Here is a 12995-nt window from a genome sequence, read left to right on the forward strand (position 1 = left end):
TATGCAGAACCCTAATCCAGTGGTAGCTGGTGCCCATTCCAACTGGTGGTATGGAAGGTAGGGAGCCAGGGCTGGCTGAATTGGGGGAGGGGGTGCTGCCCTTTCACTCTGATGGATGAGCTTCCACTGTCCTGACCCAATAAAAATGATGACTTTGACCATGGTGAGGCAGAGAGTCATCTCAGCACAAGCCCAAGAAGTTTGTACGGCCATGTACCATACCTGCCGGAAAAATAAGGGATCAGCAGACTGGAAGTAGCGCTGCCACCACTTTGGAACTGGGCGGAGCATGCTCAGAAGCGACTTTTGATGCTTCTCTGCCCAGTTCCAAAATGGCCGCCGCGCCGGAAGTCACGCTGCGGCCATTTTGGAACTGGGCAGAGCAGCTTCGAAAGTCGCTTTTGAGCATGCTCCGCCCAGTTCCAAAATGGCCGCCACGCCAAAAATCGCTTCTGCGCATGTCCAGAGACTCCAGACATGCACAGAAGGAGCCTCCCCCGGCTGGTAAGTAAACTGGGGGGAAACAAAAAAATCTGTTTTTCCAGCTGGCAACGGCTGGAAAAACGGGGGTTTCCTGGGGAATACGGGAGACTTGGCAGCTATGCCATGTACTATCGATTGCCCCATTCCTGGTTGTGCTCTTTATTGAATCGATCTCATCTCTTTATTAGCCCTCACTTTTCCTCCAAGAAAAGAGTATCACCACAATCAGCCGTATCAAAATCTTGAAAGAGAAGGTTGCCTTTTTTATTTTTATTTTTTTAAAAAAAATGCTTCACACAATAGAGGGCAGGGATACATTTTAGGATTTGCTGGTCGGTCTCTGGGTGGCTTGCAGAAGATTAGCAAAGGTTTTCACAGCAACATCAACAGCAGCTCCTCCCACAAACAAAACAAAGCAGGCTGCAAAAAGTGAAGAAATGCGGGGGGTGGGGTGGGATTCTGTGTGCAAAACAATGTGACTGGGCACATGCTGCTGCAAACAAAGATCCTGATGTGATTATTTGCTTAGAAGCATCTTGGTCTCTTTAATGCTCACTGCATGTCTGTTGCTTCAAGTCACTACTCTGCACCTGGCTCCGTTTGATGGAGTAAAAATCAAAACAGGTCCCCCGAGCCTGGAGGCTGCCTTTTTATGAATGGAATACTTTCAATGAATGGAATTCATATCTCTCTGTATGAATGGAATATCAACGGAACACAGCACCTTGTCGCTGCATGGCAAGCAAGCAACCACAGTAGATGCCTTCATTCCCATCCCAAAATAAGATATTTTAAAATAAAATAACAACAACTATTTATTACCCAAAGGTCTCCAAGTGACATATAACTGTTTCAAAAGCATGAACATTGATACATTGCACCGTTAAGAGAAGGCGTACAAAAGTCCACAGCAGTATTCCAGTCTTGATGTCAACTACGCATGTACTTCAATGGCCAAGGTATCTCAATCCAGATACGGCTGTAGCTGGTTGACCAGACAAAGCTTATAAAAGGCACTTGAGACACCGAGGTCTCTTATGACAAACTTGCATTCAAGAGTACACCTAACCTATCTACCTGCTCCTTTAGAGGGAGTACCACTCCCTCCAGAATAAGTAACTGGTCTACTTTCCTGACTCAGGAACAGAGCCTCTGACTTCCCAAGCATTTATATGCACACACACATACACACACCAACCCCTAATAACAGCCACAGGAAGCTTGGGCAGCCCACTAATATAGACAGCATCATCTCAGTCCATCAAAGGCCTGTGGGAGGAAGTTAAATGTTTACCTGGAACCATAAAGATGTCAATGGCAGCTTCAGGTGGAGGTTGCTGGGCAGAGCATTCCACAGATGGGGTGTCACAACGGAAAAGGCCCTCTGCCATATCACTACCCTCCAGACAGGAGAGACCACCTGGAAAAGGGGCTCAGAAGATCTAAGGGTCCAGGTAGGTTCACGCCAGGCAGGTGCACACAACGTTCTCTACTTTAAAAGATGGCAAGAATATTTCCCACTTTTTTTTCCAACTCGGTGACCTTCCCAGTGGTTATATCTGTTCCTAAACTGTCGTGCCTTCTGCACAAATATGGAAGGTGTTTGATTCAAGTCTGGTGCTTCATCCCACCTTTGGTTCCTATGTGCCTCATGATCGTTTCCGAGATCTGTAGATCTTATGGGGTGTCACAAGAAGCTTCTGTAAATGCAACCCGGAAGCTGACGAACATCCTTATCTTTTTGACCAGCGCATGCAGGATGTAGGATGTCAAACACTAGACTGAAGATTAGGTCTGTCTAAAATCTTAGGCAAGCTGTACAGACAACCAGATGTTGTAGATTTATGAATCACTAAGGCTTTGTCCACAGGCAGTTGCACTTTATAAACAAATGGCTGGGCCACTGCCGTTCAGAAATCTACTTCAGCCTTCTCCACAGATCATCTGGTTTACATGGCATGATTTTTATTTTTATTTTTGTATTTGCTGTGACACTGAGCTCCCTATTGTAAGGGACCGTACTGAGGAGGGCTGCACTGAGGAGGAATGGTGGGAGCCCCCCCCCCCCGCTCCTGATCAGGATCTTGAATTTTCCCAGGAGCAAGAGGACAGTATAGATTTGGAACAGTGGTTTGCAGAGGGACATAGTTCAGAAGGCAGGAGCTGGGAAATACTGAATGGGGAACAGTCAGGAGAAGAAGCACTGGGAGAGAGAGAGTTAACAGATTCACTGTCTCTGGAAAGCATTCATCCTTTCTCCCCAAGATCAAGAAGAGTTGAGAAAGTGGCAGAACAGAAAGCACAGAGGGTACCCCAGGTTACAAGTTGTAGGAATGATGTGGGTGACTAGGGAGGTAAAGAGGTGGAACACTTAATTGAGGATACTGCCATTCCTAGGAAATGGATTCTTTGTTCTCTCGCTGTGATCATTAAAGTTTCTAACTGTTAAGAAGACTACTTTGTTCTGCTGATCTACTGCCGGGGGTGGGGTGGGGGGAGGAAGCCAATTCCCTGAAGCCTGACACCTATATTCTCTTCCACTAAGGATTTCCCATAAACAAATATGATTCTCCAGAGTTTAGGACATTCACAGCATTGGGTGCCTCAAAGTACAAGGTGGCCATCATCTAAGGACTACTCCTAAAGTGGAAGAAGAGGGCATACTCTTCTAGGATCCCTCCAATGGTACAAACAGCACCATAACAACCTGTGGTTCTGGGTCATGGCTCAATTGCTATCTTACTCTGTGGCCCAATGACACACAGAAAAGCCTAGGCCGAAGCCCATTGACCACAGCAGTGACAATATTTAGAGTCTATGGATGACCATTTAGGAGACATCAATTCTTCAAGTGAGGTGGGGGGAACTAGATCTCTTCATATTTATGCTTCCCTGTACAACCATATGACTTTCGAAATTGAGAAAATTATTAGGTGAGATTGGCATATTCTTAAGGACATCCCTGGGTGTGATATGATTCCCCTTCTTGCCAAACAACACACAAAGTCATTAAAAGATATATTGGCACATATATTAAAAGATATATTGGCACATATTAAATCTACACTCACCCAACGCACGTTGTCTAGTCCTCCACGTGGTTTTTTTTTAAAAAAAAGATGTGGGCATTGTACCTCATGTAAATATGCACTGTAGGTAAAAGAGTTTACCAACAAAGAAGGTTTTTAATTTGTTTTACAGGCATTTGCCACATGTGCTACTCCACGTGTAATTTACGTGATTAGATGTCCCTGTGGATTGTTGTACGTAGGTCATACTCTCAGACCTATCAAAGTAAGAATATCAGAGCACCGATCTAGGATCAGGAACAATGCAATAGATGCTCCTTTAGTACAACACTTTATTGAAGCATCTCATTCAGATGAGGACTTGACATTTTTTGTAATTTGGACGTACTTAGGTCCTGTAGAACGAGCTACAAAAATCCTTATGCATAAAGAAACTAGATTTATTTTCTTACTTAATTCCTTACACCCCTCAGGTCTGGATACTGAAATTGATTATAGTTGCTTTTTATGAGTTTGTACTAATGTTTATATGCACAACACCTGAGCATGGACCAAGTTTGTTTCACTTCTGTGGGCCATATGGGTCACTTTAAGAAAGAAATTTTGTATCTGTGGGTTGCCAACACCTGTAACTGAAATCAATACTGTGCCTGTCCCTATAACCCCACATTGCAACAGTTGCTGTTTATTGCAACTACTACTATGCCATAAGATCCACAATCTTAGTACATCACATATGCTATGTACAGTTGTTTATAGTATTTATATCATTCTTCCTGTTAAAATGTGTGAGACTACAACATTGTATTTATTTGCATTACTTAGAACTTGTACAACAGTTGAAGCCCAGGACGGCGAAACAAGGCCAATACTCCGGAAATCCTTGTCTAGACTCTGAAAGGATTCTGTGGAACTGTAACAAGCTCCCATGTGGATTGTTTGGACTTTATGAACATACAAAGACACAGGTGGAATAGACACTAGTACATGTATGGACCTCGTGAATGAACTGATCTCTGAATGAACTGATCTACTGGGTCTTCTGCTTACTCCATTGATTTTTATCAGTTATTTCTGTTGAACTCTATAAGTTATTTGATATACAGTGGTACCTCGACTGACGAACGAGTCGACAACCGAATTTTTCGACTTACGAGTGGGGCAAATGGCCGCACGCTTATGAATTTCTCGACATCCAGATGGAAACCGCGGCGGTTTTAGATAGGGTTTTTTCGACTTACTAATTTTTCGACCTATGAAGGTGCCTTCGGAACGGATTAAATTCGTGAGTCGAGGCACCACTATATAGTGAATAATATGTTTTATTTAAGTAAGAGCACAGCCGGTTACGTCTTGTGTGTTTGTTGAGTGTATTTTACATAACCACAGGTTTGATGTTGCTTCCCTTGAAGCTCATCAGATGTTTATTCAACAGAGAACTTTCCAATTCATTTCAAAATTCAGTGACAACCAGAGTGGGTATACCCCAGTGTTCTAGCATGCAGAAGGTTTCAGATTCAATTCCTGACATCTGAACAGGAATCATATGCAGTAATTGTAGAATTGGAAGTGACCCCGAAGGTCATCTATTCCAACCACCTGCAATGCAGGGATCTCAGTTAAAGCATCCATGACAGAGGGCCATCCAATCTCTGCTTTAAAACCTCCAAGGAAGGAGAGTCCACAACCTCCTGAGGGAGACCATTCCACGGTCAAACAACTCTTACTGTCAGAAAGTTCTTCCTGATGTTTAGTCGGAATCTCCATTCTTGCAACTTGAAGCCATTGGTTCAAGTCCTGCCCTCCAGAGCAGGAGAAAACAAGCTGGTTCCCTCTTCCAAGTGAAAGCCCTTGGGATATTTGTAGATGGCCATCCTATCGTAATGAGAACTAAATGGATAAAAGAGAAGATCAGCCTTCACAAACATGGTGCTATCTAGAAGTTTTGGACTTCCATTATCCCAAGCATGTTTGTACATGCTGGGGTTGCTGTGAGTCAAAGTCCACAGCATCAAGAGGGCACCAGGTTTGGAGAGCCGATTAGACAAAACCCAATGACCCAGTATTTTCCCTAGCAGTGTGAGGAATTCCCCATGAAATCCCCCTAATGTTTCTCAAAACACAGATCCAAAAAAATAATAATGTTGCTTTTGGTGGATTTTCTTCGCAACTCAACCAGGAATGGAATGGAAATGTTCAGATGAAGCAAAGAACCCTGGTTCCACAATTGAGAGGTTTGGGATAAAATGTCAATTTATTCACATTTTATTGATTTAATCAGCTAAAAGGCTGATTATTAGTTGATCCAACCTTTTTAATTGGCTGGCATCAGACAGCTACATGGATCTTTCAGAAACAGCTTGGTCTTTTGCTTTCCTCCCCCCGAACCCCATCCCAGCCCCTTAGCGGAAACCTCCTCACTGCAAAGCAGCATAAACTGAACCGTTCAGCTCATGCACTGAGCTCGCCCCTTAAGGAACACTGATCCGAGTGGCACTGCACCTTTGCAGAGATCTGTATGTCCTACAAGTAACCTTGCATCACGCCAGAGTGTGTGTGTGTGTGTGTGTGTGTGTGTGTGAGAGAGAGAGAGAGAGAGAGAGAGAGAGAGAGAGAGAGAGAGAGAGAGAGAGAGAGAGAGAGAGAGAGAGAGAGAGAGAGCACAGCCTTACAGAAATATTGGAAAGCAGCTTTCAGGAAAAAAATATTCCCAGAGAACAGAAGCCATGCCTCCCCGTCAAGAAAAGGGCACATGACCAAATAGCACAGAGGCGGAGGCGGGGGGGGGGGGAGGAATTCTAAACTGGCCCCTGAATCATTTTCCTGCCAGCTGCCCTTCACTTCATCAATAACCCCTAAAAAAGATGCATGAAAATGTAAGCCTTCAAATGATACCAGAAAAAGGGGGGGAGAGAAAGGCATCATTTTTTAAAAAGGATAGTATTTGGGGAAGTGGGAGGCTGCAAGGAAGACCTCCCCCCTCGCTTGAGCCACTTTATCTTCTGTGACCATTAAACCCCAGATGCATACAAATCTGCTGCATACAGTATAAATAGGTAGCAAGGAGAAAGCTGGAACAGGAAACTATATTGAAAATGGTTGTGTGGGATGGGAGACTCTTTGAAAGGTTGTTGGGGGGGGGTTCGTTGTTGTTGTTTTAAAAAGACCCAACATCCACCTGAAATTGCACCCTAACCCACCCAAACCCGAACTGCTAGACATCTGCTGCATTTTGCGGAGTGGCGATGTTGGCAGAAGGGTGACGGAAGGGGAAGGTGCCGGCAAAATCTTTAATCTGGCTGGAGGCCTCTCCCCTGCTTCCCTCTCTCTCCCCCCCTTCCCTCCTCGACCATATTAGCAGTTCTGTCTCCTTGGGCCATTTGTATTCCCGTCACGTTTCTGCTGCTCTTTCCCAAACAGTCCTGCTGCAAAATATTAGTGAAGCACAGAGTGTGATGCTACAGTTTGCTGCAGCTCATTCTTGGCACCGGTTCAGCTTTTTGTCTCTCTCTCCCTCCGCACCGCAGCTTCCCTTCGAAGCTCCCCAAAAGCAGAGGAGCGGGAGGAGGAGAAAACAATAAATGAAAAACCAAACCACCCTTGGGCTATGGAACGAGAGGCGTGGCCCCTTCACCTCCACATCCCTCCTCCCTCTTTCTGCCACTCTCCCCCCAACAACAAAAAAACGTGCCGCAACATAAACCGCCGCTGCAGCCACCTGGCGGCCCATTTCCCTTCCCTCGCCGTCACCCCATCGATGGCCACCTCTTTAGGTTTTGCTCATTTATATTTCTCTGGGACAAGACCAAAACCTCTTATTTCTCCCAATGTATTTTCCACCTTCCTCCTCATCTAGTTTTCTTTCTTTTTTAAAATGTTATGGGAGATGGCAAGAGAGCAGCCATCTCTTTTCGTCGCTCTCTTTGCGGAGGGAAGCACAAACACACAGCTGCACCTAAACAGCCCCACAATATTGGAATTTGGTGCTTTTTGTTTGTTTGTTTGTTTGTTTATGTGCCAGGATAAATACCAGGCACTGCTGATGCGCCATGGAGGCACATGCATGTTCAAAAAGCACAGTGGGATTTGTTTAGATGGCACCTTCCTTCCCCTTTATTCCAAACAGATATGGGGGGAAAGGGTTTGCCTCCCGCCGTACTCTGCTGGAGGGAAAGTGCCCTCTCATGCCCGCACTGCCAGACAACAAGAGAAACCAAAGAGAAATCACAAAGATGGCACGGCAAGCCGTCACCAACTTCATTTCCAGCTCGTCAGCGGAGTTTGGCAAGGAGCCCTCTTTCGAGCCTGGCATCGGCGTTGTTTTAGTCCCTCTCCCTCCCTCCTTCATTTAAGTATTCGGAAGAGTGCGCCCCCTTACCTTTTCTCCCCCCAAAATGGGGACTTTTCCTATGCCTCACACCCATATCCGCCTGAGAATCCACGGCAAAGCCCGTCAGAAGCTGAATGAAACGGGATGCAATGTTCCAACGAGTTAAGGAAAGAATTGGGACCTGCGTGTACACAACCTATTTCATTCTCTATTGACCCTGTGTGCAGACCAATAGGACTCAGCTCTAGCTCTCGGTGGTGAGAGAGGATAGATGAAGGCTTGTGTGGGGTGGTGAGGAAAACCGTACGGGCATTCAAAGGAATAGATTGTATTCTGATCCGCACATTCGTCCTGGAGGTAAAGATCCGCTCAGCTCACGCTAGAATTCAGCAAAATCCAATTCCTCAGTCATCCCTATGGGTGAGCTCATTCAATATCAGGCCTCAGCGCTAAAGTGTCGGCATACATAACTTCCTGTTCTTAAATTCAGTGTGGTTACTAATCCTTTGCAATATGTTTCTGTTTTCTTTTCAATGCTGGTTTTTCCTCAAGTGATAAACCTGCCTCAGGCTGTTTATAGAAGTGCTGAAGAACTGAAGCTTTTTTTTTTTTTAACAAAAAGGGGGGGAAAGAGGGTGTGTGTGCTCTCACAAGTGTAATGAAGTATCTAGACATGATTGCATATAAGGACATTACTCCTACTTTGAGAAAACTGTGTAAGGCTGACTTGTTTATTTTGGATGTGGGCCAGAGCAGATGGATCTTTTGCTAAATCTGCCCATTTCTTCAAAACTGGTATGGAAGTCAATTTTACGAACAAGATTCTGTGCATTGTATCTAGATTTGGGGTGGTGATGGTTCCCTTCACACCTTAACAGATTAGACTACTGGGCCAAAGCAAACAAGATGAATTTTAACAGGGAGAAATGTAAAGTACTACACTTGGCAAAAAAAAAAAAAATGAAAGGCACAAATACAGGATGGGTGACACCTGGTTTGAGAGCAGTACATATGAAAAGGATCTAGGAGGCTTGGTAGACCACAAACTTGACATGAGCCAACAGTGTGATGCAGCAGCTAAAAAAGCCAATGCAATTCTGGGCTGCATCAACAGGACTATAGCATCTATATCAAGGGAAGTAATAGTACCACTGTATTCCGCTCTAGTCACACCTCACCTGGAATACTGTGTCCAGTTCTGGGCACCACAGTTCAAGGAGGATACTGACAAGCTGGAACGTGTCCAGAGGAGGGCAACCAAAATGGAAACGATGCCTTATGAGGAATGGCTTAGGGAGCTGGGTATGTTTAGCCTGGAGAAGAGAAGGTTAAGGGGTGATATGATAGCCATGTTCAAATATATAAAAGGATGTCATGTAGAAGAGGTTGATAGGTTGTTTTCTGCTGCTCCAGAGAAGCGGATATGGAGCAATGGATTCAAGCTACAAGAAAGAAGATTCCACCTAAACATTAGGAAGAACTTCCTGACAGTAAGAGCTGTTCGACAGTGGAATTTGCTGCCAAGGAGTGTGGTGGAGTCTCCTTCTTTGGCGGTCTTTAAGCAGAGGCTTGACAGCCATCTGTCAGGAATGCTTTGATGGTGTTTCCTGCTTGGCAGGGGGGTTGGACTGGGTGGCCCTTGTGGTCTCTTCCAACTCTATGATTCTATGAAAAGGTGAACCTACATAATTCATACTTCCCGAAAAAATACATGAACTGAAACACAGCCATCCTTTGGAATGGGCACTTGTCTCAATTTTGCAATGTAGTTTGCCAGTCAGGCAAGGTGAATTATACCATGGTAAAATGTACATCAAGATGTACATAGGGATTAAAATAACATACGCAAATGCATGGATAGCACAGATGGTTAGAGCATGGTGTTGCGAATGCCAAGGTTGTGGCTTCGATCATAGGCAGTTCATATTCCATATGCCCGCCACTTTATGCGATTACACTCTGCTATGGGAGGGGCCCCTGGAACGCAAACAGGGGGACACCTGTATATATCCGATCAATGTCAAGCAATGAGTCAAATCAATGTTCTGAAGATAAATGGCTAAGTCTCCTCCTTTATGGAGCAAGGGGTGGAAGACAGCAAGCAGGGCCGGCCCTAAGGCAAGACTGGGTGGTGCAATGTGCCAGGGTGCTGGGCCGCCAGGGGGGTGCTGTGCTGCGTGCTGCGCCCGCCAGACAGCTTTGCTGGGAAACGGGGCGGGGGGGGGGCTGCCGGAGGGATCTTTGCACCACGGCGCCAGATATGCTTAAGACGGCCCTGACAGCAAGCAAGAACAAGAATAACGGGGCCCCGCTCTTGGCTCTTCCATTAAGGAAGCTGTGGAGAACCTGTGGCAATTTCAGGTTTTGCTGGACTTTCACTTCCATTGCCCCTGGCCAACATGGTCAATGGTCAGCTGTGATGGAAGGTGGACATCAACAACGTCAGAAAGACCACAGTCCGCAATAAGTAGGCCTTACAACAAAATGTTGTCGTGTATATCTGTCTGCCCCTGCCCTCCTGGATACATTCCTGCATATTCTATGGGTAGAATGGATTTTTTTTGAACAACACACCACATGTGCCCAAGTATACCGGTAATCAACTCTGCATCCATGAGGATTGCTATAAACTATTAGGGTCTTAGGTATTCCACCCCATATACACCATATCCAACTGTCTCTTCTTTCATCCCCTCCCCCACCAGAAAACCGCCATACATTTGGGACATCCCGGAAACCTTCAGGTTTTGGGGAGACCATTTCTGCGTCTGTATTCATGCGTGAGTCCCACCACCTTAATTTACAAGCTTATAGATACACTTCCGCAAACCTCAGAACATAGAAACCACTACCCTATTTTTTTTGGGGGGGGGACTCCATTTCACCCCTAAGCACATGGGTGTTTTGGCCAGGGGTGCCAAGTGATCGATTTTGTGTTATGATCTTATATGTTATTTGTAGGAATATTTATGCACCCAACTTGCACTGACAGCGAACTCAGGTAGACCGTGAGCAGAGATAAACCCGGTTCTCTCAGGCTACCTCAGCTTGCTTGTTGGTTTCTCCTCAGGGGCGATGGGTGTAAGAAAGGAAGGGACAGAAGGGAGTTGAGTCAAACTTGTTCACAGTTCTTTGCAAACTGATTCACTTCAAAAACATTGGACTTTCCAGATAGTTTTCCAACGCACCTTGCAAAAATGTTGGCTCATATTACACCATCTTCCCCTCCCCTCATTCGCAATGGGTGTCACACTTTCTGACTGGCTATATAGCATTGTGACAAAGAGATCTCAAGTCAGTTGTGTGGCTCCCAGTACGTTTCCAAGCACAATTCAAAGTGTTGGCGCTGACCTTTAAAGCCCTAAACGGCCTCGGTCCAGTATACCTGAAGGAGCGTCTCCACCTCCATCGTTCTGCTCGGACACTGAGGTCCAGCGCCGAGGGCCTTCTGGCAGTTCCCTCACTATGAGAAGCCAAGTTACAGGGAACCAGGCAGAGGGCCTTCTCAGTAGTGGCACCCTCCCTGTGGAAAGCCCTCCCACCAGATGTCAAAGAGAAAAACAACTACCAGACTTTTAGAAGACATCTGAAGGCAGTCCTGTTTAGGGAAGCTTTTAATGTTTAATAGATTATTGCATTTTAATGTTCTGTTCTGTTGGAAGCTGCCCAGAGTGGCTAGGGGAACTCAGCCAGATGGGTGGGGTATACATAATAAATTATTATTATTATTATTATTATTATTATTATTATTATTATTATTATTATTGATCAATATCCCCAGAAGTGAGTCCAAATGAATTCAGATTCAGATAATTCTAGTTGACATGCCCAGCATGACATTGTGCATCTGCAAAAGTGGATATGGATAACAAATAATAACAAAATAAAAAAATTCCTTCAGTAGCACCTTAAAGACCAACTAAGTTTATATTTTGGTATGAGCTTTCGTGTGCATGCACACTTCTTCAGATTTGCTTCGACTCAGACCAACACGGCTACCTACCTGTAAATAATAACAGTTCTGTGTGTGTTTTTTTAAGAAGCTTTTTTTTTCTATACAAAGTACACAAGTCTCAGTTGACAACGTCTTAGTAGAGGCATTCACTTGTTGTCCAACAGAAGTAAGAACACCTATTTTAAACTTATTGCCCATGATTTTTGTAAGCACTTGTATTAAAAACCTTTTAAAACATCCTTGATTAATTAGGGACACCTTTCTGTTCAGTCAAAAGGTTTTTAATCAATTCATCTGATTAACTGAGTAGGCAGCGCAGATTGAATTACCATGCAATCCCATTTCCTTTGTAATCTCTGGTTGTTTGGAATCAACCTTGATGATCAACTGGGGAAAAGGGGGGGGGACACACCAAATGGTCAAAAAATGCTTCTGCTTTACACCATTTTCTTGCATTGAGCTTCATGTAACCTGTCCTAAAGACCACACAGGGAAGAGCAGGCTCTGAATGCATATAAATATAAATATTTCCAACCTGAAAATGGAAACCACAGCCAATTCAGTTGGGGGGGGGGGGAACCCACTCAGTTCCAATGCTATTGATTATTGTTCTGTCATCTGCTTATGTTTATCGCACAGGGTGATAATTATGCGCAGGAAATTGCTTTTTAGAAAGCTGGAGGTAGTATTCGTTTAAGCCGCCCCCCCCCCCCGCCGCCCCCTCTCCAAAGAGATCTGGCCATGAGCATAAAATTTAGCCAGTCACTCTGCACAGGTGCAAAGCTCATTTGCCAAAGCCATGCTGTTATGTCGGAAGGAGGGCAGAAAGGTCATCATAACACTTGTTTGCCAAGGAAGCTATTTAAAAAGGGGGACATTGACCCTGCTTGTTTGACATCCAATCTCCAAATTCGTCCTCACTTGCAATGCACCAGAGACACACACAGGCCCCGCATCGGAAAGCCAGGGCTGCCTGTCTCTTATCTAAGATTACCCACAGGGTGGGGGAGTCTCTCCATTACTGGTTTTAAACTAGAGTTTGTCAGGCCAAATTGCACAGGTGGTCCCTCAGCCCACTCCTGTCATTGCTTACCCAGGGATCATTGATTTCCCAGCAAGGCTGAGAACAAAACCACTATCAGGCAGATAAGTAAGCAGTCCGCTGGTTCAAAGGATGTTGCAAAACCACTGGTGCACC

At 45.0% G+C, this 12995-nt stretch overlaps 1 protein-coding gene across 4 annotated transcripts in view; it reads right to left on the bottom strand.

The window, feature by feature from the left end:
* The window catches only part of SETBP1 (SET binding protein 1), a 260050-nt gene that overhangs the window by 132042 nt on the left and 115013 nt on the right, over positions 1-12995 (bottom strand). The gene's annotated exons all lie outside the window — the stretch shown is intronic.

Source organism: Zootoca vivipara, chromosome 11 (assembly GCF_963506605.1).
Source record: "Zootoca vivipara chromosome 11, rZooViv1.1, whole genome shotgun sequence".
NCBI lineage: Eukaryota > Metazoa > Chordata > Lepidosauria > Squamata > Lacertidae > Zootoca > Zootoca vivipara.